This window comes from Microtus pennsylvanicus, chromosome 6 (genome assembly GCF_037038515.1).
Source record: "Microtus pennsylvanicus isolate mMicPen1 chromosome 6, mMicPen1.hap1, whole genome shotgun sequence".
NCBI lineage: Eukaryota > Metazoa > Chordata > Mammalia > Rodentia > Cricetidae > Microtus > Microtus pennsylvanicus.
In genome coordinates this window covers 25022216-25049408 of record NC_134584.1, presented here as the reverse complement: position 1 = coordinate 25049408, position 27193 = coordinate 25022216, and the positions used below count along the sequence as shown (strand labels likewise).

General features: G+C 46.5%; 1 protein-coding gene across 5 annotated transcripts in view; it reads right to left on the bottom strand.

The window, feature by feature from the left end:
• Window positions 1–27193, bottom strand: part of Pdzd2 (PDZ domain containing 2) — a 356084-nt gene that overhangs the window by 174214 nt on the left and 154677 nt on the right. The window contains exon 1 of one of the 5 annotated variants that reach the window (XM_075975859.1): window positions 6612–7417. The exons of the other annotated variants lie outside the window; for them this stretch is intronic. The gene's annotated coding sequence lies outside the window, so the exon portion shown is untranslated. Of the gene's footprint in view, window positions 1–6611; window positions 7418–27193 lie in introns of those variants that run through there. 5 annotated transcript variants of the gene reach the window in all.

Below are 27193 nucleotides of genomic sequence, written 5' to 3'. Positions count from 1 at the left end.
CTATGAGTCCAATTCCAAAGATATCAAACTTCAAAGTTTGCACAGTAATGCGCTTTTTCAACTTGTATTTCCTATCGGCTGGCAATTAAGAAAAGAATCTCAGAGGTCAGCCAAAAGTCTCAAATAATGAATGAGTTTGATATATTATCTCTAAATTGAAAAGAGCAATAAGACATGTTATGAGAAAAATACCTGGAAAATGGCTCTTGGCAGGACGCATTTCAGGGATCGATATCCCAAACAGCAACTCTCTGCCAGCTCATGCTTAACTTTCAACAGGGGCCCCTGGAAACAGTCACAAAAATATTTGTGTTTCCCAGATGCCATGCGCTTTTATGCAGGGTTCTAGTGTGAGCAATGGGAATCTGGAACTCGGAGGAAGGAGAAGTCATCTCCTAAGCGTGGTGTGTGGGGAGGCAGAGAGAAGTCAGAAGGACAAAAAGGAGGATACATGCTTGTAATTCCAGGACTTGGCTGGTGAAGGCCAGGAGGGTCAGGAGTTGGAAGCCACCCAGCTACGAGACCCTATCTCAAAAAGCAAAAACAACTAAATGTTGCATGGTCACCTCTCAAGAGATCTCAGATTTTGTAACCCATACTGCACAATTCTCTAGAAGAGCTAGATAAATTAAGGTCTTTGATTCTATGGGGAAAATGTGCTGCCGTTAAAACATCAATGAGTTTATAGTATAAAAAAAATCCTTGTGTTTACTCATTCACAACAGTGTCTGAATTCCCTCTGAACAGCACAGACGGTATAGGGTGTTTAAGATACAATGAATTCCACAGTGGAAAGCTCAGCGTGGAGTGGGCTCTGAATGAAGCCAACCATGGAATCTCGGCAACATCACTGAAGCACTGACCGCCTTGAACCATTTCTTTAAATAGCATGGCTCGTATGAGTTCCTTGGGAAATGGGGATAAGAGTATCTTCATAGGATCATTATGTAGGGCTGGCAAAAGGGCTGTGTGGCTAAAACTTGAGTTCCATCCTAAAGCCTACTTTAAAAAGCCAGATTTGACAGCCTGCATCTGTAACCCTAACGTTGGCTCCTGCAGTAAAATGGGAGGCCAGAAACAAGGTGGGAGAAAACTCACCCTGAAACGTTGTCCTCTGACCTCACGTGTGCATTGTGGCATGTGACAAAAGTTGTCCTCTGACTTCACATGTGTGCTGTGGCATGTGTGTACCCCCCATCCCCCAACATACGCACATTAAGATCCTTGTGTAGAGGAGGTAAGCCCATACAGGGGCCTTGGCAGGGACTCATTCCGAAAACCTTCGCTATATTACAGTGTGAAGCACTCTTCTTCCTTATAGTCCTGCTTTAACAAGGCACATGGTTTAACCAGGACAGCAGTGGTACAGAGACTTCTGCAATGAAGGGGCTGCCCTTCTGGCTGGGGTTTTTGAGCAGGAATGGAATTGCTCAGACAAGCTCTTCATTCATAAAAATAGAGAGCGTCCCTGCCACTTGAGTCAAACCAGAAAACACAGAATGGCGGTTTGTTTTCTCCTCCGTTGTATTCTTCCAACACTGCCAAGCCCTTCCAGAGTTTATATCATCTTTAAACACCCCCAAGTCTGCAAAGCAAATAGCAAGTCCAGAAGACAAAGGAAATCGTGTGGTGTGAAACCAGGGGTAGGTTAAAATTGGCCCTTGGCTTTTGAGTTAGACTGTTCTAGGTTTCCACATTCAAATGAGTCTTCACTAGGTTTTACTGCAATTTGCAAAGCAAAGAACAGCAGCAGCAACAACAATAAACCCTCTCCCTACTCCCCAAGTGTCTCAATTGTTACTGTTGCCTTTGGAGTGGGAAGAGAATTAGGTTATTCTTATCTGCTGGCAAAAGAGGCTGAGTTGAGAGGAACCCAACTCGGTATCAGTAGCAGAATAAAATGAGGAAGTGGGCTGCTCCTATCTGAGCCTGTGGTTTCCTAACTCCTTTCAGAGATAAGGTGATTTATGAATAAATCTCCACCTGTATCACGTTGGTGACAAATGATTCAAAACCTTGACTCAAAATGGCTTAAGGGGGTGAGGAGAAGGTGGGTACCAGCCACATTCTCCATCTCTCTGTAATGGCTTTCTCCATTAGGTTGCCCTTAGGTTGGAGGCTCGAGGCCAGGGGTTGCAGGCAGCTAGATGTGGAAGACAACAAAAGACTGCTATTTCGTATCTTTCTCTAAGAAGTGAACAAACTCCACACAGACCTATTTTCACACCTCATCACCCAAGGGAGTCCTTTCTTCTGTCCAACTCTGGGTTGTGGATGGAGGAAACGTGCCCTGACGGGACAGGCTGAGCATCTGAGAGAACAGCTTGTCTAAGTCTGCACGATTTTCCCATCACTCGTTAGGAGACTGGGGGAGGACTGGAGATACAAAGGCACAGGAACGTGCTTCACAGAAATCATCAACACGGAACCTTGTAAGCCGGAGCATCAAATACTCAGAAATACCCTTTGCCCCACACGCTCCAGCCAGTAACCGACATTCAGTTCCAAATCACTCAGCCAATAACCAACCCATTCAGAGCCTAGGGCCCCTTCGGGTACAATGTGCAGGTACAACTGTTTGTGCATCTACTCTAGCTGGTACCTGTAGGGGTGGGACATAAACACAAGGGAAGGAACTGAGGAAAATCTCAGGGAGAAGCTGGGAACATCAGGCAGAAACTACACACCGCTGGCTGGCTGTTTAAAAGCTTGCAAGTTGAGCTAGGCTAAAGCAAAGGGGAGGAGGAGTGACTGCAGGTTTGGGAAGGGGACAGGCACATAAACTAGCAGTAATAACTGCCAGTACCTGACTTCCAATGAGAACAAGCTGATCCTAGCACAGCCTTGGGGAAAAGCCTGGAAGGCTACTTGCTGGCCTTCATCCCCAGCATCCCCAGGGACCCCTGCGAAGTAGGAGTACCAACCAGACAGGGGTGCCCCCAAATGTAGGTAGGCTGGCCAAGGGTGGGATCCCCGCCTTCACTCTTCTGTCTCTTTTCTCAGCTGCATCAGAGCAACTCCAGATATGGAACCAGACATGGAATCACCTATTGAAGCTGGTGGGTGAGGGGGCACCAGTAAATGGGAGAAGAGAAGGTCTCCGGAGCAAATGCTATTAGCTATTTATTCCCTTCAGAATGCCACTGCCAGAGAGTCCCCTTTCACAGAGACGTCTCTCCACCTAGGCAGTTGCCTAAGGGAAGAAAGTGCTTCTGTTGGACAGAGTTCTCCATTGACACCACCAGCCAGTGAGTCTTCAGTGGAGGCCTTGAGATGCGCTTTCATGTCACTTGAAGAGCTTAACAATTACTGGATCCTGGCCTCAGCAAGCTCCTACGCCGTTCAGTTACTGTGCAAACCCATATGGAGAGTGTACTTGTGCCAGGCATTGTGTGTTTGAAGGCACTGCCCTGGATCCCCTTAATAAAAAGAAAATGTTCCTCGGAATCAACCCCAGCCGTTCAGACTTTCCAATTAGCATTTCAGAGATGGGTCAAGGATCATCAAACATGTTAGGAACGCCTTTACCGTGGAAGAGATTAAAAACCAAAACAAACAGCTAAGGGGAAATGAGAGGAAACAGGAACAATGCAGGGAGGAGAGAAGTTCTTCAAAGACGCTGTCCTGAGGATGGTGGAGTGGAGAGCCTTTTCATCCCTGAGACAATAGCAGGAGGTTATTCTAAGACAGCTTGGAATCCTAAGCAGCTCTTGGGATTTAGAGATTTGAGGGCCGACATAAAAATGGGATATATGGTCTGGAGGATAAAATGAGGAAATTTCCCAGGAAGCAGAACTTTTAAAAAAGGAAGCAGGAAATACAATAGAATGAATAAGAGTTTAATAATCCAGTCCATAAAATCTTCCTCTAAATTAATGGTGCTTTAGAACAGAGAAAGAGAACTCTTATTAAAAAACAACAACAAAAACAAAAAACAAAAACAAAATAAAAACTCTAGAAAAAAACTGTTCAGACCCAAAAGTCTAGGATGAGCAACACTTTCCTGATCCAAAGGGAAAGGGATTTCCACTGTGGAGTTCAAACCCAGCTCAACCCGACAGTTAGCGCTTGAGGCTCTCAAAACACTGACTTCATATTTCTTCTTGGGCACTTATGAAACAGAACATACACGGCAAGGCTGAAGGCTGGGGGGCGGGGTTCAGATGGTAAGGATGCCCACGAGAAAAAGGCGCAAAGCATCCCCAGTTCAGTGACACACGGGCATACTGTGATGGCTTAGTTCCTTCCCCTGAACTTAAAACACTCCTGTACTGTTTTAGTTCATTGTGCCCACTGCCAAGTGAGTCTCGCTGCTAATGCACACAGTTTTGCTCAAGGGTAGCAAACTCCGGGTGCAGTTGGAAGAGGACAGGCTCTGCAAGAAAAGATGAGCCACAGAGCAGGCAGGATGCTCCCGACACTTAAGATGGGTAGGCTATGTTGAAAGTAGCTGTCCTTGGGCACAGGAACTAGTGCTCGAGAGGGGTAGGGGAATGATGGCTGTCCCAGTAATAAGTCTTATTAAAATAAGTGATTCTCGGACTGAATGTGCTGGGTGCATACCATTAATTCCAGCACTTGGGAGGCAGGAGCCAGTCTGGTCTATGCAGCAAGCTTGAAGCCAGCCAAGGCGACATAGTGATACACAGTATCAATCAATCAATCATCAATCAGTGACTTAAAAATTACTGGTGAGGGCACTTTGATAAAGCACAGCTTGGGCTTCCAGCTGGATGCCAGAAGAAGAATCAGAAGTCACACAAGAATTGGCAAGAGTCCAATCAACTCCCTGGAGCACACACTGAAGAAGGCAGGTCACATTTGCCAGGACAAAACTCTGGAGAAATGGTATCCCACTGAAGGTAGGACTGAACAGCATGTCCAGGAGACAGGGAGGAAGGGGAACCCTTCAAGGATTCTGCAGGGTGAGGACCCTGGAGCATCCAGACATTAGCAGCAACAGAGGCTGAGGGGAATCTACCATGTGTGATAGGATGCTGGGTAGTTTATGGTGTGGCTGCCTCTCCTATACTAGCTTCCTTCCACTATGGACAAGGGGCAGGGCTGTCTAAGTGAACCTCCGAACAGCTACAGTTAAACCTAGCAGAGCAGGTTCAGAGATTGGGGCAAACCTTAGGAACCGAGTCCATATTGGTTTTCCCCAACACTTTCCCCCCAATATCCCATTTCATTCTGGCTGTGGTCCATCTAGGAACTTTGCGGGGGTGGGTGGGCATGAGACAGGGTTTCTCTGTGTAGTCCTGGTTGTCCTGGAACTTGCTCTGTAGATCTGGCTGGCCTCAAACTCAGAGATCTCCCTCCCACATGTTGATTGAAGGCACACATCACCACTGCCTGGCTAATTCTTTTCTATCCAATCCAACAGAGCCTCCATTCACAAAGCTCCGAATGTCACCCCAGGGTACCAGAGCCATTCCTAGAGCCAGTGTAGGTATGACTGGAGGTCTGAGAATATTGAATCTTAACTTTTTAGTTCATCTATAATGTGAGTTTGGGATTTATAACAGTTACAGTGCTGTGTTTTATAAATTATGCTCCCTGTCATATTCAACTCGACCCATTTTGTGCAAAGAAAAACATTGTTTGTATTCTTAGGAACACATTCTCTCTGGGGCTGGAGAGATGGCTCAGTGGTTAAAGATCAGAGGTCTTGAGTTCAATTCCCAGCTACCACATGTGTGGCTCACAACCATATGTGATGGGATCTGATTCCCTCTTCTGGTATGTATGAAGACAGAGTGCTCATATACATAAATAAACCTTAAAAAAACTTTTCTCTGAAGATGACAGCTTCCTAACCTTTACTCTTATTACTTGAAGTCACTTCTCTTAGTACTTCTCAACTGTGCACTACAGCAGGACAATGTGATCCAAAGTGCCATCTTCTGCCGGAGATAGTTCACAACTATATTATAATCCAGCACTGCAGCCTTTAGTAGGGGGATCGCCACAAGTCTGGGGCCAGCCCGGGCTCACATACAGAGGGAGGCCCTGTCTCAATAAAGCCAGACAAACACCCAAAACAGCAGCAATAAAAACCTATCCTCTTCCCAAGCATCCTTCCTTTAAAAACAAAAAACAAACAAAACAATCTTTTAACTTCTGGGTATCTTAATCACAACAGTTTGTGCATCGGTGAACAGGGTTACTGTTTAAGCACACTGTTTAGTAATTTGGGGCAAAGATCTGTCCCCAGAGGAGATGGCAGCCTTGTGTGTGGAAACATCCACACAGTTCCCTATGGGAGAGGGAACAGCTTTGCTCTACCAAAGGTAGAGCTGACCAAAGGCCAGGAGAAAGTCCAAGGCCAGTAGAACTGACACCTAGACGTCTTCAACCACAACATACACCACACTGACACCACACACGTTGCCCCTCCTTACGTCATTATTGACAAACCAGTTCCAAATCTCTCCTCCCAGCGAATACAAAACATCTCAGAGAAGTCAGTAGGAAGTCACAAGCCCGGCAGGTAGCTGCTCATTCTGGGAGACTTGTGGATAAATTCCCACACTGGCGGATCCAGCCTCACTAAGCAACCCCAGTGTGGATCACATCGCAAGGCCTGGGTTTTCCCGTTAGATTCTTACCTTCAGTTTTGAAGTCACTGCTGGAAACTTTCTCAGACCTCTTTCCTCAGCCACTCCGGGAGCCTTGGGGGCAGGACAGCTGGCCTCCGGGTAATCCGCTGGGGCTGAGCCGAGCAAGCCCCAGAGACCCGTCATTAGCCGGAGCACCTGCTGGCAGCCGGGGACGCGGGGAGGGGCAGGCTTCGCGGGGACGCTGCCCTCTCCAAATCCCTTAGGCTGCCCCGTGGTCCCGAGCCTCAGCTCCTGCAGGACGTCGCCAACGCTCCTCCCTGCGGGCTACGGATGTGCGGGAGAACCCCTCCCTGCTCGGCGGGTGGAGGGGGTTATGAAAAGGCTGTAATGCAATCCCAGCCCGACTGCTCGCTTGTCAAAACTCCACAGCATTCCAGAGTCCTTTCCCCTTCACCCGGTCCTCTGCAGGGAAAAGGAAACCGCCCCTAGGGTTGCATGGAGTTTGGGGTTTCTCTTTCAGACACTTTTGTTTACATCTCGTGTGCGGGAGCTTCCTGCGGTGAACTGGGAAAACGCTCCCCAGCTTGCCCGGCACCCAGTACCCCCACCCTGGCCGAAGTTCTACACTCTAAGAAGCTGCACCTCCAAACATCATTTCATGACTACTCCGCTTCACCGTCCACAGAAACCTGGCTTCTTGTTGGGGCGGGGGAGCCCCCAACTAAAATCACAACTATCCTACCGGGCGGGATGTCAGGGAACTTTCCAGAGACTCCAAATCAAGATTCCTTCTGCTGCAATAACCAAAATCACCATCCCTGAATTACAATCGCCAGTGACTGCACGGTTAAAGCATTTCCTTTATACCTTCTCCGCTCGCCTGCCCCTCCCACCTTCTGCGGGGCTCAGTCAACAAGTCATCCCCCGAGAGGCCCGAAAGGGCTTGGGCGGCGCAGCCATCTCTCCAGCTGCAAACTGACGAGGAAGCCCGACCCAGGAGCCCAACTTGTTTATGTCACACCCACCGAAGGCTTCCTGTCTTAAATTAATGAGAATGCAAGAACGACTTGAGGAAAACAATGTTTGCTTTTCTTTAAGTAGGAGAGAAGGCTGAGGGGAGCCCCCGCCCCATCATTCTTTTCAAAACTCCAATTGTATTTTCTGCGATGTTTCCATTCCTAACACTTGTTGAAACGTAAAAGCACGGCTGTGCCAAACCTCAAACCATTAAGGAACTGCTGCTCAAACAAAACATATTTCACCTGGTTCTGGAGGGCTCCAACTTGGTGCTCCCGGGCAGAGTTGAGCTAGGGATATAGAGAGCTCCTGAGGTTAATTGAAGGAATGTCGGCACAAACAAGCTCACTGCAGCCCGATGCCTCCCTCCTGGGACTTGCGCAGACAGGCACACACCCTCCCAGCTCCTTGGTTTGTATCAAAATCTTGCAGAGTTCCACTTCATCCTGTGTCTTCAAGCTATCGGGCTCTGCCTAGACAGCCGGCAGCTCCTGAGAGTAAATGAGCTTTGCAACGGACAAATCTTTTGGAATTCGATGCAATTAATTATATTGGAGGAAGCCGGAGAAGGCTGCAGAGTTCCCAGTACCATTCCCGCCCCTGAAGTGGGTAATTAGAGCCTAGGAGAGGCCAACCCATGTCAAGCCAGGGCTGGAAATCTGCCCACTCCCAGAAGCTGCCCAGGAGCACATGGTAAATAATCGCCAGGATTACCAGACCTCGGATTACCCCTCCCCCAGTCGCTTCAGCTTTATTCAGACCAGTATAAGGAAAACTGGGAAAAGGCAGGAATGCCAGGCTGTGGCAACCCTTCTTTGACAGTTTCACAGTCAACATGGGAGTCCCAGTGGCCAACACCACCTGGTGGAGGGCCCAGGAACGCTGTGTGTGTCCGGCTTTGCTGGCCAGTTCCTCCAAAGACCTGTGCTTTCAGAAGAGGCTACTGTATCTCCGCTCTTAACAGAAAAGCGTCCTGCTTCCAGGCAACAAAACTTTGTGAACTCTTTCCATTCGCAATTCCTTTCAGCCTGAGAAACTGTTACGCAACCTTGGATATGTGAGTGTATAAATGAGACAAACCAACCAAACACACGCTGGTAATAAAGCATAAAGAAGCTGACTTAAAACACTTCTTTCACATACATGTCATTTTATCATTTATTAAAGATGAAAGCAAATCGGTATGATATAGGAAGGTGCCGGTTTATTTTTTACATAAAGAACTAAATTTTGGGTGGAAAATCTGATATTTCAGGACACAGGGTACCCTCAGTATTTTCCAGAGTTGGTTGATATTTTGTAATTGTCAGCTGAGAATGCTGTTCACATAAATATCAAGACAGGCAAGGTGGAGCAAGCCCTTAATCCCAGCACTTGGGAAGCAGAGGCAGGCAGAACTCTGAGCTTGGGACCAGCCTGGTCTACATAGTTAGTTCCAAACCAGCTAAAGCTATGTAGTGAGACCCTGTCTCTAAAATTCAAAGCCAAAAATGTCATTTTCTACTACAGAAGTACGTTTAGGACCATTTCAGAAGTTGCTAGAAATTTTGTCCTAGTTCCAAGTCAGTGTTCATTTAATGATTTTTATGAAACTCAATTTAGCAACGTAAACTGAAGGTTTTAAAACCACAGACTCTAATAGAATCCAATCTATTGGATAAACTAACTTGATGCTTATGTTCTGAGAAATGATGTAGGAAAATTTTGTTACATTTCTAGACAAGCAGGAAGCTTTGTGCAGTCAAAACCATAGTTCGTAACGAACAGTCTGAGTGGGGGTGTATCGGCAGAGTCATCGCTGTGTGGCACAATGACTCACACAAAGTGCTCACGTTGTCACATTGTATGGTGTGAACTAGAATGTGGGGCTGGGGAGATACGTCAGTTTGTAATATGCTTGTTGTCCCAGTAAGGGGCCCTGAGTTTGACCTCCAGCACCTATGTAAGAAAAGCAGACACTTCGGGCAGTGGTGGTGCACGCCTTTAATCTGGCACTTGGGAGGTAGAGGCAGGTAGGTCTCTCAGTGAGTTCAAGGCCAGCCTCGGCTACCAAGCGAGTTCCAGGACAGCCAGGGCTGTTACAAGCAGACATAGTGGCATAAGCGGGGCTGGAGGCCGACACAGGAAGAGCCCTGGGGTTTGATGACCACCCAAGTATAGCCTGATAGGCAAGCACAGGCCCCAGTAAAAGACCCCTAAAAATACCCATTTGGCAAGCTCCGGACACGCGCACACACATGGTAGGGGAGGGGGCAGTGGTAGGGTTGGAGAATACCAAAGATAACACTAAATTTGCAAGATGCAACACAGGCAAACCACTTCAGATTCTTAATAGATTTGATACTGAATTTACTTTTGGCTATGAACATTAGAAACCTTTGCTATTCCATTTTTCTCACTGCCCCCACATTCTGTTATGATTGGGCCATGACCCACAGTTCAGGAAGTTGGGGTATCATGGAGGTTAATGCCCCCTCCCTTCCCTTTTCCAGCTCTTCTGCCTCGGGTGGACATCCCGGTGGGTACACTAGCATCCCTTCACACGACACCTCAGTATCTAAGAAGTTTCACGGAGCTATGATGTGGGAGTGTCATATATCAATCTGTTGATTTCATTGGCTAAGCAATAAAGAAAACTGCTAGGCCCATTGGATAGGCCCACCCTTAGGTGGGTGGAATAAACAGAACAGAACGCTGGGAGGAAGAGGAAGTGAGGTCAGACTCGACAGCTCTGCTCTCCAGAGCAGACGCCCCAGAGAGACGCCATGCTACCCGCTCCAGGGAAGACGCACGCCACGCCCCAGCTCCGACCCAGGATGGACTTAGGCTAGAATCTTCCCGGTAAGCGCACCTAGGGGCGCTACACAGATGATTAGAAATGGGCTAAATTAATATGTGAGAATTAGCCAGTAAGGGCCAGAGCTAAGGGCCAAGCAGTGATGAAAAGAATACAGTGTCCATGTAATTATTTTGGGGCATAAGCTAGCCGGGCAGGGCAGGCGGCTGGGGTGTTTGGGGACGCAGCCCCACCGTCGCCCCATATTACAACAGATGACGCCCAGACGTGTGGCTGAGTCCACAAAAAACTTGAGAAGGCTTAAAAATAAGGGAGAGAGAGTTTAACACAGATTTTTGCTGTTTGTTGGTGGCGTGCTGTAGAGAGATTTCCTGATTCGGCAACAGCAGCAGAAAAAACGCTGTGTCATTTCAAAGCGTGGCTTCCTGGGGCTGTGCCCCCAGTGCAAACTCTGGCTTTATGTTTTTGTTCCCGCTTGGGATCGGAAGGAGAGTGCTCTGAGACCGTGACGAGGACTCAGAGCTCCCCACCTGCTCCTGGGCAGAAGGCAGAATCAGGCTTAGGCAGGCGGAAGAGCATGGCGGATTCCTGCCGCCATACAGAGACGTGTTTTCAGACTGCACAGTGCTCTGCGAGTCAGATTTGGATGTAACTTGGATGAAAAGAATTTCTGTGCTGCACACTCAGTCTCAGAATTAAAGTGCTGAGTGCCGCTCCTACCTGGTGGCCCCAGAGCTAGCACAAAATGGTATGTCCTCCATTTTGAAATTTTCCTGACTCAGCAGCAGGAACAAACCTGTGTTGTTTTAAAATGCCGGCTTTCTGGGCCATCCTGCCAGGGCAAACTCTGACTGTTTGAGGCAGGAGGGCCGGCTACCGAGAGAGGACTTGAGTGTCGTCTGTTGTAGCTTGCTGGCTGGCAGGGACCTTGAAATGCTATAATCATGGCTGCAGCCTGTATATCCGCCATGAGGCTGGAAAGCTAAGGAATGGACTGGATCTAGCTGGCAAAGCCACGCCTTTAGTCCTACTGAGATTGCTTGGTAAATTAAAGACTCCTGTGGTCAGAAAAAGAGAGATATACAGTAAAGAGAGATTCAAAGACAGAGAAAATTTCTGAATGGTTTAAAGTGTGTTAAAAATATATGCAAGCTGAAAGTTGAAGTTCTTAAAGCAAAAAACAAAAAAAGGAAGCGAGTTGTTGTGTGTCGTAGTACACACCTTTAATCCCAACACTTGGGAGGCAGAGGGAGATAGACCTCTGTGACTTCAAGGTGTGGTAGCACACGCCTTTAATCCCAGTGCCTAGAAGGCAGAGACGAACAGATCTCTGTGAGTTCAAGGTGTAGTAGCAAACACCTTTAATCCCAATGCCTGGGAGGCAGAGACAGGAGGATCTCTGAGAGTTCAAAGACAGCCTGGTCTACAGATGTACGCTCAAAAAGCAAAAAGTTAACTTAGGAATGTCACAGCTTAGATTCTTAAGCGCCTAGTGATTTAAAGGTGCAAATCAAAAGTGCTCCTGGATAGTAAAAAATTGCAGATGCACAATAGGACAGATTCAGACCACTAAAGGAGTCACACTGTTGGATGAATGTACGTAGGCTTGGGAGAGAGAAGAAAAAGAATATAGAAAATAAAGTTAATGCTTAAAAAAAAAAGGTAAAGTCTTTAAAGAGACAGAGTACAGATAGTTATAGATATAAATAAAAATAAGCCGCGTAAAGATGGAAAATTCACAGAGAGTCTGGATTATGTACATTGTGTTTTCTTTAAAATTTTTGACTGTGAAGGAGTTAAATACAGAGAGACATTTCATTATATGGGCTGCCCAGTGGAACCAGAACGGATATCATGAGGGTATGATTTCAGAATTTGGATCTAAGGATATGATACTTTGGAAAAGAGATTCTTCTTTTGTTTTCACAGAGGATGAGACTCTATGGATTTCTTCTATTCCGATTTGGTATGATGGACCACGTCCTCCTGAAGGGTTGCTGTGAACATCTTCAGAAAATTGCCTTGCTCAACTGCCAACTGAGATAAACCTGGCACACAGGTTACACCCTAAAATCATTAACGACGCCCCCATTCAGCAGGAAGCAGTTTGGAGAGAAAAAACTGCGCCCATGTTCCCAAATATAGTTTATAAATGTTCTTTTACATTTAAAGGGGGATATGATATAGATATGAATAATTTGCATTAGTATAGATTTTGCTTTATTGATAGCATTGATAATAGTAAAGCTTGTAGTCATGTTAGTTAGATTTTCTAGATATATAGAGATATATTTTAGATAGACATTCTTCATGTCTTTCAAAGATTACAGAATAGGACATTTAATGTTTTAATAATTTAGGACTTTTCATGACAATGAGACACTCTGCTCCTGGCAGCACCAATCTACTTCAAGAGGAAGATGGGCATCGAAGAGGCTCCTTATGGAGTTTAATAGCCATTTGGGCAAGAAACTGTTCTTGCCTGGACTATTACATAAACTGGACACAGAGAACCCGCAGAGAGAGGACTACTGAACTTGCCTAAGGTGAGATTATCTTTCGGGGTTCCTGATTCATGAAAGAGTCTGCGAGACATTCTGCAGGACACAACAGATAGTGACTGAGCTGACTTTGAATTTTCCTGCTTTATGGAAATGTCTGCTGGATACTATGGGCCTGAAGGCTGAAGATGGATGCCCCAACGGTACGGAGGAACTTTGGGTGACTGTCCAGGCAGAGAGATGTCTCTGTCATTTCTAGAGTTTTAAAAGTTGCTTTTTTCTTGTTTGCTTATGTAGTATTGTATCTTTCTGGAGTCTTTGATGGAGTTAAGAATAGTTAGTTATAGTTATAGTTTTCCTTAGTTATGATAAAGATTATTGTAACTTTTACTTGATAACTGTTTCGTTATGTGTAATTTTGCTATGTTAAAGTTAAAGCCTTCCTTTTTTTGTTTAAACAGAAAAAGGGGAAGTGATGTGGGAGTGTCATATATCAATCTGTTGATTTCATTGGCTAAGCAATAAAGAAAACTGCTAGGCCCATTGGATAGGCCCACCCTTAGGTGGGTGGAATAAACAGAACAGAACGCTGGGAGGAAGAGGAAGTGAGGTCAGACTCGACAGCTCTGCTCTCCAGAGCAGACGCCCCAGAGAGACGCCATGCTACCCGCTCCAGGGAAGACGCACGCCATGCCCCAGCTCCGACCCAGGATGGACTTAGGCTAGAATCTTCCCGGTAAGCGCACCTAGGGGCGCTACACAGATGATTAGAAATGGGCTAAATTAATATGTGAGAATTAGCCAGTAAGGGCCAGAGCTAAGGGCCAAGCAGTGATGAAAAGAATACAGTGTCCATGTAATTATTTTGGGGCATAAGCTAGCCGGGCAGGGCAGGCGGCTGGGGTGTTTGGGGACGCAGCCCCACCGTCGCCCCATATTACAACAGAGCTAAGCTTAAATAATTGTCTGATCAGAATTCCAATAGTGTCTTTTCCCTTTTGGGTGTCTTTCTGGTTGAGTGTCACGTGTCAGCATCTAGCTTTTCCATGACTTCAACCCGGTACAGAAGTTATGATAGGTCAATTTGTGCTGTTTAAAGTAGTCTACGGATTCAAGGATAATGCAAACAAATAGCCCTCTTTCCCACTGAATATCAGCTCAGGGTGTGTATGGGGGTGGGGATTAGCAATTTGTTCACATCTGCATAATGTCTCAATTTCAGGAAAGCTTTGGAAACATATGACATTCTCATCAGACAGTCAGAAAGATAGGTACTAGCCTGTCTTTCCCTCCCCAGCCTCCACTCCTGGCTGGAAAAGAGATCAATGGCTCAGTAAACAAAGACAGACTTCAAGTGTGCACCATGATTTTTATCTCGGGTCTGGTTTCAATAATACTGGAAATCTTTCTGCGGACACCCAGAGACTACAAATAGCGTGGATCCAAGAGGGAATCGCTGATATGTTAAGAAAACCCAAAGCAGCTTCAACACATTAAGGAAATGGCTCATTAAAGACAGTTTGGGGGTTCAGAGTGATGGCTGATTACAGAATTGTATCCTCGGGGGTGATAATCAGCGGGGACAGACGCAAATGCGCTTAGTGTCTCGATTCAAGGCAAACTGAAAGGGTAGCGATCAAAGTGGGTCATGCACTGACTAAGAATCTGCCTGGTAGATTGACAGGAACCAGGAACACGCTACTAGGATGCTTGCGACGGTTGAAAGCCACCATAAAAGTGAAGCGTGCCATGGCTCACGTTATCCTGTGATAACGAGTTTGACAGCAGACACACTCTTACCAGGGCATGTGTTCAGTCTGGGGTCCTTTATTTAAAAGAAGATGCGGAGACACTGGAAAAGTTCCAAAAGAGAACCAAAATGATTAAGGAGACAGAAAAACAGAACCCATGAGGCAAGGTTAAAGGACCTGGAGTTGTTTAGTCTGTGCGGAAAAAGTGGCCCAGGCAAACTTAACAGTCTTCTCCTATAAAGAGGATGCAGGCCAGCTGTTCTTCATCTCATCAGAGGACAGGAGAGGTAAGAGACTAAATACACCATTAACATGTGGGTTAGATATAAAGAAGGCTCGCTTATCCTAATACAGACCAGCTTAACATAAGAAGAGCCTCACACTACATCACTGGTAATCTTTGCTTATCTACTGCCATTCTTAGCAAGTCCTGCAGGTTTAGGCAGAAGCCACATTGAAGAACGGGCCCCCATGCCGTCCCAGACCTGCAGTGTTTCCCAGTTATCCCATCGAATGTGACAGTAAAGGGCCTGGGCTTCCATGCCTAATATTATTAACTCATGAGAAAATGCCATGATCTACCCAACAGGGACCTTTGCGTTTGGGTGGGTACCTCTAAGAATGCGTCCATCCTTGGTTATTGAACATAAGTATGTTGAACATAAGTATGTTGAGTGTAAGTATATTTCATGGATTCACTCCTATGTAAACTGTTTAAACATGCAGAAAGCATTGCTTCCTCAACCAGCAGCTGATGATAGTCGTGAATTATTAAGCTCTTACTATTATTATACGGGCACTGTGCCCGTTCTATTTTATGCCTACTATCTATCTCATTTAGGTTGCAGTACCTCTGTGAAGGAGGAGTAATTACTGGTTTTATGGAGCACAAAGAAACTGAGTCACAAAGAGGTGAAGTAACACAGCTAGTAAACGCTGGAGTCCCAATTCAAACTCATTTCGTCTGACTCAGAAGGGCGGGCTCCATTCCCTACACCACTACCTCCCGTCTTTACGTGTTCATCCTCAGTCAGTGGGCAGAGATGCTGGAAACAAAAACAAGGGCCCCATGGTAAGTACAGACCAGGTGTACAGAAGGAAACCTTTTCCTAGTACAACCAGAAAGGGATGGATGGAGCCATTCCACAGCAGAGACAGTGCCATGCTTCAGTTTACAGAACTGAAGAACCCAAATGAACAAGACAAAAAGCTGGGAGCTGGAGAGTTGACTCAGCAGTTAAGAGAACCTGATGCTCTTGCAGGGGACCAGGGTTCAGTTCCCAGCACCCACATGGTGGCTCACAACTGTCTGTTAACTCCAGTTCCAGGGAAGCTGGCGCCCTCTTCTGGCTTGCATAGGAACCACACACACAGAATGCTCATGTACACACAGGCAAATCCTATAAAATAATCTTTAAACACTGGTGCTCATTCATTTAGTAGTTGAGTAAGTACCACTCTCTTGTGTTGTGAGACCCTAAGACAAGTGAATTGGAAGGAGATTCCCAGGATGTTGGTGGGCAAGGCTCTGGTCAGTTCCTGGGTCTCCTATCCGATGTCCTCTATGAGTTTTCAAATCCAATGGTGTCTTTTGGTTTAGCATCCATGGGAACAAACATGGTTGGGTCACATATTTCCCAGTGGCAGCTACTTTTAGATAAAAACAGGCTTTGTGAGGTTTATTGAGTGCCATTGTTTATCAGCAAGGGACGAGTCACATGAATGACGCAGACATCAAAATGATTTTCAGAAAAGCAGATGAACTGCACACAGACACAAAATAAAGAGCCTTGATCCAAGTCACTCCTGAAGACAGATATTTCCCATTAGGACAATTTATCCTGAGTCTATAAACAGAGGCATCATTATACAAGTGTTTGCTAGCAGATCTAAACCTTATGTAACTATAAAAAGCCCGAGAGAAACAGCAAGCGGAAATTCCCAGGAGATCACCAAGCTCCCCAGCCACATCTAGGCCACGAGGTCTCCATAGATACAAAGCCAGTGTCAGCAGCTGATGCTGAACAAGGCACAAGAAGACATCTCTGGATTCTGACACAGTGCCCACCCACTAACAATGCCAATCCTCCCCAGTCAGGTAACATGCAGACAGGGCTGACTCACTGGCATTCCAGGTATAGTTATTAGGAACATGATATTCAGAATCAAAAGGGTCTTTAGTTCGTGTGGTGTATGTGGACAGACACGTAGTGATATCTCAAGAGATGCCCCCATTGCCTCTTTCTCCCTTTGAAACCTTCCTGGGAAGATGACATCACCACCATCGAGGCTCCCACAGAAGTATGGAACTATTTGCAATGGAAATCAACCCAAAGCACAGAACCATTGCAATGGAAACCAACCCAAAGATATCAACTTGGGATTTTCCATGCATAAGGGAAACCGTGGTTCCCTATAGGACATCTTTTGGGGCTTTGATTCCAAAGCTATTATAGCAAGAATTCTAATTTTTCGTGAAGTACAACAGAATCAAATACTAAAAATCCAGCATTCATTGTCTCTATTCTAGACCCCAAGTTCTTTCCTAGGCCCACTGCATTTTAACTCGTTAAATTCTCATTTCAGGCTTGGCATCTTTCTATCATCCAGGGAAGTAGATTTGGCTTCACTTTAACAAAATACCTGATGGCATTAACTTCAAGAGAAGAGGTCGATGCTCATGGTTTTACAAGTGCTGGCCCATGGTTAGGTAGACTCATTGCTTTTAGGCCTTTGGTGGGCGTGGCAGTGCCCGGAAGTATTCGTTGGAGAAAACTAAATTCCTCCTGGCCAGGAAGCATGAAGGAGAGAGCTTTGGTGCCACAGTCTTTGGGGCATGATGCTAATTACCCAAGCACTTCCTACATACTACCCTCTCTTTAGAGATCCACAGAATGGAGTATCTAGAGCCAATGTCGTTAGCACATGGGCCTGTTTGGTCCCATCTAACATCTAAACTATAGCAGAGCATGAATTACTGAGATTTTTGTTTCAGACAATGAAACTGGGCAGTAAGATCAGCCTGTTCTTAGTTGTTATACATAGTGTTTTCCAACCAAATCTTATTTTGTGCCAAGTTTACAATCAGGTAGACCTATTCATTTTAGACTTTTTCTGAGGGTGCCCAACTCACTGTACCAATCAACCTGTTACCTACAAACACGCAAAGACCATTCTGACGTCTTGGTGTTCCTCGCCCCTCCCCCAGCCCACTGCGACCTCTCTTTTGAACACTCTATCTCTGATCTTCTAATAAACTCATGGTAACTTATTTGGCTCTCACCACGGCTCTCCAACCACCACCCCTGAGGATTCTATGTCTATTTGGAGATATGGCAGGAGAAAGTCCATATCACTACTGTCACCCACCGGGTTCCTAACTCTAATGGTGAAGCTCCTCCATGTAGGCTTCTCAAGGAAGGGAGATCACATACAACAAAGGTATCTGGAGCACCCGGGATGGTGGCTTAGGAAGTAAGCCTGGGGTCGCACCCAGGACCTATTCGCACCTTCTCCTCACTACGTAAAGACATGTGTAATGTCTGGAGATGTCATAACTGCAGCGAGGATTGCTTCTGGCAGCTAGCGGGTAAGGGACACAGATCAGTCTCACCCGGTGACTCCCCAGTTCAAAGCAAGAAGAATGCTCTAGCTGAGAAGTTACGCTGTGAGCCCTTAGGAGCCACTAACAATCTACACTTTCCGCCTCTTCCTCTGTCTCCTGCCCTTCAACACAGCCTCACAGGGGGAGCTGCCTCAAGCCTTGCTCTATAAACCTGAGTAAACACAGTAGATGGATGAGCAGGGCTTTGCTGCTAATACGCATACGGTCTTGTCACAGCAGAGGTTTTATAGAGTCGCCTGACCTCTCTAAGCAGAGCCACCAAATACTTGTGCCCAGGAGAGTAGTCCTGACTGGAAGTCAGTTTGGTATGGGAGCCTGCGGCCAATTAAAGGAAGTCCAAGTTGACCTTCAGGGAACTAGAGCACTGGGACGAAGGGTATTTCTCACGGGGCTTCCTTAGATGGCCTATTGTCTTGTGGTCCCTCCCTGGCACATCCTCTGCCCATCTCAAAGCATCAGGACAAGTCTGGAGGCCATGGGTGGACATTTGCAGTGTCAACCCTTATCCACAGCCCCGTCCCGCAACCACCTAGCCTGGAGCCTCAGTCACCTTCAACCCAGGGAATGCCTGTAAGACTGTGGATGAAAACGGGGTGAGAGAGAAAAGGACGCGCAGCTGTGGTTGGGAGACCTCAGTTGGTTCAGTCAAATAAAAGGCTGCATTTCTAGATGGAGAATAAATCACATTAACAGAAACCAGAGGAAAGGGGTAGACTTTTCCCCTCCCCCGCACTCCAGACCCGATGACAACATTTTCTATTTCTGTCTTTACAGTCAGAGAACGTGGGTGGTTTCTGTGTATTTGTATATGACAAAGTGTAAAAGTTAACTAGTCTCCAGCCATCTTCTGGCACCTGGGAGAGATGATGAACTGCTAGCCCAGGACTGTGTAGACAGGTTTTCTCTTACCACAGTCCTGAACGCACAAATGGGGATATCCTGACTCTAACCATAGCCGCCTGGCCAATCCATACTCACCACTCATGACTCGGTGTAGACATCCCCTTCTCCAGGAAACCCACATCGAGAACCTTTTCAGAACCCTCCTTGGGTGCCCCCCTGGCGGTCTCCCTGCCACCCACTTAGCTGCTCACTCTTGTAGATTGTACGGTCACTCAGTGAAGGGCAGCTAGCCTTGTCTATTGTTTTACTCCAAGGAGTCATCTCTGGGCCTAGTGCATGCAGGTGCCTGGTGGGTATTGGTTGAATAAATGTCATTTTCTGGTTAATATTCATTCCCAAATTTATTGAATGCCTATTAGGCAGAGATAAGCACATATGATTCATAATAAGTATTCAATAAGTTCAGAAATGATCCCCGTTCTACATCACACACAAAACAAATAAAGGTAATTTGAAAGAACCATGGCTAATGGGTATTGAAGTTTACTATGAAGCAGGCTTCCTGCTAAACTCTCCTGTGTATTCTCTACTTGTCTATTGTTGAGACAGGTAACCTAGACTGGCCTCAAAGTTGCTATGTAGCCCAAACTTGCTATGACCTTGAACTCCTGGTCCTCCTGCCTCTACTTCCCACGTGCTAGTATTATAGGCATGCATGCACCACCATGCCTGGTTTATACCACGTTAGGGATTATAGCTAGGATTTTGTGCAGGCTAGGCAAGTATTCTACCAACTGAGCTATATACACCATGCCCAGCCCCTGTATTTCCTTTCCTTTCCTTTCCTTTCCTTTCCTTTCCTTTCCTTTCCTTTCCTTTCCTTTCCCTTCCCTCCTTCCCTTCCTTTCCCTTCCCTCCTTCCTTCCTTTCCCTTCCCTCCTTCCTTCCCTTCCCTTCCCTCCTTCCTTCCTTTCCCTTCCCTCCTTCCTTCCTTTCCCTTCCCTCCTTCCTTCCTTTCCCTTCCCTCCTTCCTTCCTTTCCCTTCCCTCCTTCCTTCCTTTCCCTTCCCTCCTTCCCTTCCTTTCCCTTCCTTCCCTTTCTTCCCCTTCCCTTCCTTCCCTTTCTTCCCCTTCCATTCCTTCCCCTTCTTCCCCTTCCCTTCCTTCCCCTTCCCTTCCTCCCCTTTCTTCCCCTTCCCTTCCTTCCCTTTCTTCCCCTTCCCTTCCTTCCCCTTCCCTTCCCTTCCCCTTCCCTTTCCCCTTCCCTTTCCCCTTCCCCTTCCCTTTCCCCTTCCCCTTCCTTCCCCTTCCCCTTCCTTCCCCTTCCCCTTCCTTCCCCTTCCCCTTCCTTCCCCTTCCCTTTCCTTCCCCTTCCCTTTCCTTCCCCTTCCCTTCCTTCCCCCCTTCCCTTCCTTCCCCCCTTCCCTTCCTTCCCCCCTTCCCTTCCTTCCCCTTCCTTTCCCTTCCTTTCCCTTTCCCTTCCTTCCCCCCTTCCCTTCCTTCCCCTTCCTTTCCCTTCCTTTCCCTTTCCCTTCCTTTCCCTTTCCCTTCCTTTTCCTTTCCCTTTCCCTTTCCCTTTCCCTTCCTTTCCCTTTCCCTTCCTTTCCCTTTCCCTTCCTTTCCTTCCCCTTCCTTCCTTCTTTCCTTACTTCTTTCTTTCAGTAGCTATGAAGCCAGTCCTGGAACTCGCTCTGTAGACTAGGCTGACCTCGAACTCCCAGAGATCCGCCTGCCTCTGCCTCCTGCATGTGGGGGATTAAAGGTGTGCACACACCACCGCTCAGCTGTATTTTCTTCTAGTCATCTCCAAACCACGTGACAGAAATTACCATGATTCTTCAGTAAGGATGGAGAGATCAAGCCACTCACAGACCTTAACGTAAAAGAATCTCTGAAATTTAACTTTCCCAAGTCTATTTACACAGGCGTAATGCTTACCAGCTAAGCAAAGGTTACCCGTCCATTCATCCCCAAGGCCACTGATGGCCTGGAGTATCCCTACACTCTTCATCTCATCTGGCATTTACTTTAAAACATTTGGGGGCAGACTGATTTCAAGCAATGCCAACCACATTCTATGCTCTAGAGGCTGTGAGCTAACATTGGAAGGACACTTATCAACCCTCTACAGCTGCAATGGGCACTTGAAATAACATTATCAAATCTGCAGCAGAAGGGTCTATTGGTTATCAAAGTAGAAGTCAGAAGTCTTTTTTCATCTGTGGAATGAGGTTGTCAAGAGACTTGGTGAAAAAAGTTGGTAAACATCTCTATTTTTGCTACCTGGACGATATGAGCCAGCTTTGGCTACATAGACAGACCAGGGTCCCCTAATGATTCTATCACCATGTCTGAGGTCCTTCAGAAGACGGCTGAGCATGCTTCAGAGAGAGTGACCTGCTGGGAAGAGGTTCATTGGAGACGACGCCAAACTTAGAAAAGCAGGTTCCCGGACTGGTTCTGCACCTGTCTGCTCCTACCCACTGCGCATACGGCAGGCGTCAAGGGTTGGCTTTCAGGCTAACTCGCCACCTGGTAGTAGGGTCATAGGTCAGGAGATGCACAGGTCTCAACCTTGCCCAATAGTTTCAAGCCATCAGTGTTGGATAACGACGAGTAGCTTATCAGCTCAGGCAGATATGCGACAGGCATTGTCTGATCTTGTTCTCTTGGATAAAACTCATTTATCTTTCAAACACTCAACTCAGAGACACCCCTCAGCCCCCCACCCCCATCCCTGCAAAGGTTTTATTGAGAAATGATCCCCAGCCCCAGACCTTTAACTGTTATAGGGAAACTGAAAGCCTGGAAAGAGAGATCATATATTGGGGGTATATTCAGGGTAGTACTTACCTCTTACCTCAGGGGTCACAAGCTATAAGCACGCAGTAAATGGTGCATACGGGATGACAGAATTCCTTGTGGACAAAAGCAATTTCCTCTTGCTACTTCTCTGTTATGGAGTCCCCACCTGAAACCTATCCCAACTCTTCCATATCCTGCCTACAAATTCTCTTTTCTCCTGCTCCTTTTATGCTTAGTTACTCTGGTGTCTAGGGGACCCCCACCTCCTTCCATGTCAAGCCTTAGTTCAGGTAGCATTACCTCCTAGATACCACAGCCCCCCTCTTTCCTCCCACTATGGCCCCCTTCACGCCACCACTCCATCTTGCCAAAACTTCAGGTGGGCTCTAGCTTCCAGAATCCCCCTCACACCCCACCCTGGAAGTTTTCCAGTGATACTTCCACTTGGGGAATGTTTTCCCACTCCAACCAGATGTCCTAAGTCCATTTATTTATTAACTATACAATGAAAGAGTCCCCTGACTGAAAGAAGCCTCCGTGAACTCCGACTAACCCAAGAGAATCTGTTTCGTTTTGTTTGAGACAGGGTCTCACTATGTCATCCACACATTGTCTTTAATTCTCTTTTTCCCTTTTTGGAGACAGCATGTTGCTATGTAGCTCACGGCCTTGGCACTGTGGTCTGCCTACCTCAGCCTCCCAAGTGCTGGGATTATGGATGTGAGCCATCACACCTGGCCTGATGCAGCCTCTCACTCACATTTAATCCCACCGCTAAGTGTTCCTGACAGTTGGAGATGATTTGATTCTCTCTTCAGAGACGTAACACCTGGGCTGTGGGTCCCTGTTGACATGTTCACCTCCCTTGCTTATCCCACACGCTCAAGCTTCTCTTGTTCTGGGCCAAAACCAAAGCAAAGCAAAACATGTTCCAGACCACAGAGGTGTTTGGCTTTGATTGACCCCTGAGAACTGTCACCTGACAGAAAACCCACTGAGCCGCGGTGTGACTGTAGGCCTGGCCCACGCCCAGTCTTTCCAGGTGGCTCTAATAGGGAGCACTACATCACCAAGAAAGTTCTGCTATAAACTAACTCTAAGTAGATCCAAAGTGACAGACTATCCCAGAGGCTGTCCCATTTCCCCGCAAACACATTGAGCGTGGCTGGTGCCTCACCCACCACATGAGTTCATGCTAGTGTTGGAAGATAAAATACAAGAGACTCAGTTACGTTTAAATTATGATGCAGATGCGTACATTTTCATTCCAACTCCCTAATGTCACATGCAATTTTTTATTGACTAAATCTGGTAATATTAGTTCATACTTGCTATTTGGTTTTTTATAAAAACCTCTTTATACACAAATGGTAAGTAATTACACACACATACACAACCCTTGCCAGTTGGTGTGGTGGCACACGCCTTTAATCCCAGCACTTGGGAGGCAGAGGTAGGTGGATCTCTGAGTTTGAGGCCAGCCTGGTTTACCAGAGCTAGCTCCAGGACAGCTAGGGCTGTTACACAGAGAAACCCTGTCTTGAAAAACCAAAAAAAGAAAAGAAAAAATCAGAACCCTTGAAAATAGCCTTCGTGGCCCATCTTTCACTGATGCCTCCCTACAAGGGGAGGGCTAGTCATTCTCTGTACTACCGAGTTGAAGCCCCTCCCCTTTGCCTCACACCCTGCTTACTCCGTTTATAATGCCCTTTCCGTGATTGCTTCTTTTGCACATTAAATTCAACCACTGTGACCCTTCTTCTCATCCCAAGTAATTACCATTCAATTGTGTTTCACCTTGACTTGCTCTCCTACGATGATATATCGAAATGTCCCCTGGTACAAGCCAGCTAACCACATCAAGAAAATACAGGTATGGAACACCCCCAACCTCTCCAAATTGACCTCAAGAATCAGATTCTTGTTCCTAATCACTCCATGTCCCCCAACTCCAGGATCTCTGATCAGGTCCACCATTACTCTCCATCCACTAGAATGGAGCCTGCTTAGAGATAGCAAAATACCAGGTAAAGCTTTGAATCACTTCCATCAAATGAAAAACCTAGTTTGCTCTCCAAGCCTCAGAAGGTCCCTCAACCTTTCAAAGTCATATTTTTGGCCAATGGTACTGTTCAAAGGAGCCATGTAACATCACCTAAGGGATGACGAACTCACCTGTAGGTGCACATCCAAGGGAAAGAGTCTGGAGGAGTGCATATAAGGTAACTAGGATTGCAGGGGAAAGTTCTGTGGGGAGGAGGGGCCAGGGTAGCAAACAACATCCCACATTGTTGGGCGGAGAATAGGGGAGGGGGACATCGGTGAGACCAGGGAAAGTTGTTAATGTACCAGGGATGTGGAAGCACCTTGAATCACCAGTCATGAAAACATTGCTAAAAGCAAGCGTGGTAGTAAAAACCTAAGTGATACCATTGCTATTAGTAAGATGTAGTAATGGGTAGTAAAAGCATAGTAAGCATTCATTAAGTCACCCAGTAAAAGGCCTATCATGTTATGACAATCATCACTTTCATCTGGCTATCTTCGCACCTACGAGGAAGCAACAACACATATCATTATACCCACTCCTCAAAGTGATGGAAATGCAGTGGGAAAGATGGACGGAACTACTGGGGCCAGTGAGATGGCTCAGTAAGCAGAGGTGCTTGCAGCTTATACCTGGGGATCTGAGTTCGACCCCCAGAGCCCATACAAAGGTGAGAGGAGAAAGAGACTCCCCTAAGTTGTCCATGGCATGTGTACCCACACAGACATATGTGGGATCTAGCAGGAGCCTGGTCAGGAAGCTGCTTTAGACTTGCCTCCACACCCTGGAAGGATGTGCTATTGACTGGGCAGTGTCAGGGCAAGCCTGCCACAGAAGAAGAGGGCTTGGAGTTCTGATCTCCTTCGCTGGTCTGCCTTCTCTCATTTATGACCGAGGATAACATAATCACCTTGGAGAAGCGCTGTGATTCCGAGGCGCTGGCATGCATAATATTCTGGCACCCAACTGTAAATGCACACAGGCGTTTGCTTGAACAATGAGTATAATTGTGGGTTCAGAGCTCACTTGTGTAAAAGATTCAAATATATGCAAATCCTCACTACAACCGGAATGAAATAAAGGCAAGCTGGGTGTCTTCCAAGGCTACCTACCACCATGCATATCGAGTTCTGTGTTTTCAAAAGCGACAAGAGAAAGTTACAAGTTAATAACAGCTCACATGGGCTGGGTGCTCATTGCGACAGACACACCTGATAAGTCTTCAGTGTTTTCTTTACTCCCTTTTACATAGGGAAGCTATGGATTAGTAACTTTGGAGTTAAAAAATTGCCCAAAGTCACACATTTCATATGTGATAGGATCGAGGTTCATCTAGTCCATGAATTTAGGCATACAGCGACCACCAAGTCCTATCTAGTGATGATAAATGCCCTGAGTGAGTATTTGTTACTATGTAATTGTTCAGTTTAGAAGAACATTCATCCGAGATTAGCAGTGGTGACCTCAGCGTGATGGAATCGCAGGTGATGCATTTTTTCCCTGCTTCCCTGAATTGGATATGCACTGCTTTATAATCCAAAGTGTTTGTCGATTGCTAGGCGTGGTAGGCCATACCTGTAACCCCAGTATCCAAGAGGCTGAGGCAGGAAGATTGCTGTAAATGTGAAACCAGCCTGAGCGACATAGAGAATTTCAGGCTACTGTGTGAGAGCCTGTCTCATGCAAACGAATAATCAACAAGTGCCCCAACAAATCCACAAAATATTTCCTATTTTGATGGCAAAAGTTAACAAAGTAAACCAAAATGGGGCCTTGAAATATAGAAACATGGGGACCGAAGAGCTGACTCTATGGCTAAGAACATGCACAACAGTGCAGAGGACCCAAAGTTCAGCTCCCAGCAGCCTGTAATTCTAGTACCAGAGGATCTGACACTTGTGGATTCAGTGGGCACCTGCACGCACATGTGCACGCATGCACACACGTGTGTGTGTTTAAAAAGCAGGAAAACAATTATCCTTTGGATGCATGGGAAGTGTGGAGAATGATATAAATCTTAGCATATTCAAACTTCCTTATAATTAAGCCATCAGGGATCACCACCCCCCAAGAAATCATCATAACCAAATGAACTTCTTGAGAATGTAAGTTATATTTCTCTTCATTCCCTAAGAGCTCAGGTGTCATGGCTGTCTTTTGGGCAGTAGATCTGAGTTATAAACCTCAAACTTGCTCATGATCACGGCATCAATACTAACCCGACAACCTCCCAGCCATGTGCTTCCTAACACAGCCTTGGGTCCTCAAAACCTGGGGCCTCTGCTTGCCACATTTCCCTTTGCACAATTATGTATAACTCAAAAGCCAACGTCTCTCTTCTCTGGCGATTGTTAAGGTCAAAATAATGAAAGCACCCAACAGCAAACATCTAACTCTGGAGTCTTCTTCAAGGGAGCGGCAATGATAAAGGAGGACTGCAACAGCCTTGTAAACAGAGCCAGTCTTCAAAGATGACCTCTGTCGGGGAGGAAGGGAATTGAAAGCAAACGGAAGGAACTCAAATGTGATGTCTCTTTCCTGTTTCTCTGCAGCAGGCAGTAAACACTGGAGGAAGTAAACAAGGTCTTGTCCCCAGAGCAGGGGCCCCAAACTCTTTCTGCTGAGAACACTCAAGGATTCCCCTCAGGTGAAGTGACCTGGGGTGGCTGGAGACAGGTGTTTGGTGAGACATCCCCAAGGGAGACACTGGGGCTCCCAAGGCGTCCTTTCCTGCTTTCCCACACTGCTAAGATGAAGACACGGTGGGTGATGGAAGCTCACAGCCTCGCCTTCATCCCCGCTGGCCTGTGAGGAAGATGTCCTCACTGGGTTAGGACAGGAAGGTGGCAGGGGTCTTTTAGTCGATTGCCATTGATGTTGGAGTACTATGTCCATAAAACCCCACTGTTGAGAACTCCACCTTGTGCAGGACATAGACACAACTATGCCCCTTTGCCTTTGTTCTACTTAATTGATTTTTAGAAAGCAATGTCTCTAGACAAGTTGTAGAATATTCATCCGCACATTTGTGGGGCTGTTTGATCTTTGAACTTTGTTTTTGTTGTTTTTTTTTAAACTACATTTCTGTATTGTGTGTGTGTGTGTATGTGCTACAACATGTGTGTGGTGGTCAGAGGACACCTTGTGGAAGCTGGTCCCCTCCTTCTAACATGGAAGGTGAATCAAATCAGGTGGTCAGGCTTAGTGTCAAGCATTTTCACCCACCGAGTCATCTCACTGGCCCT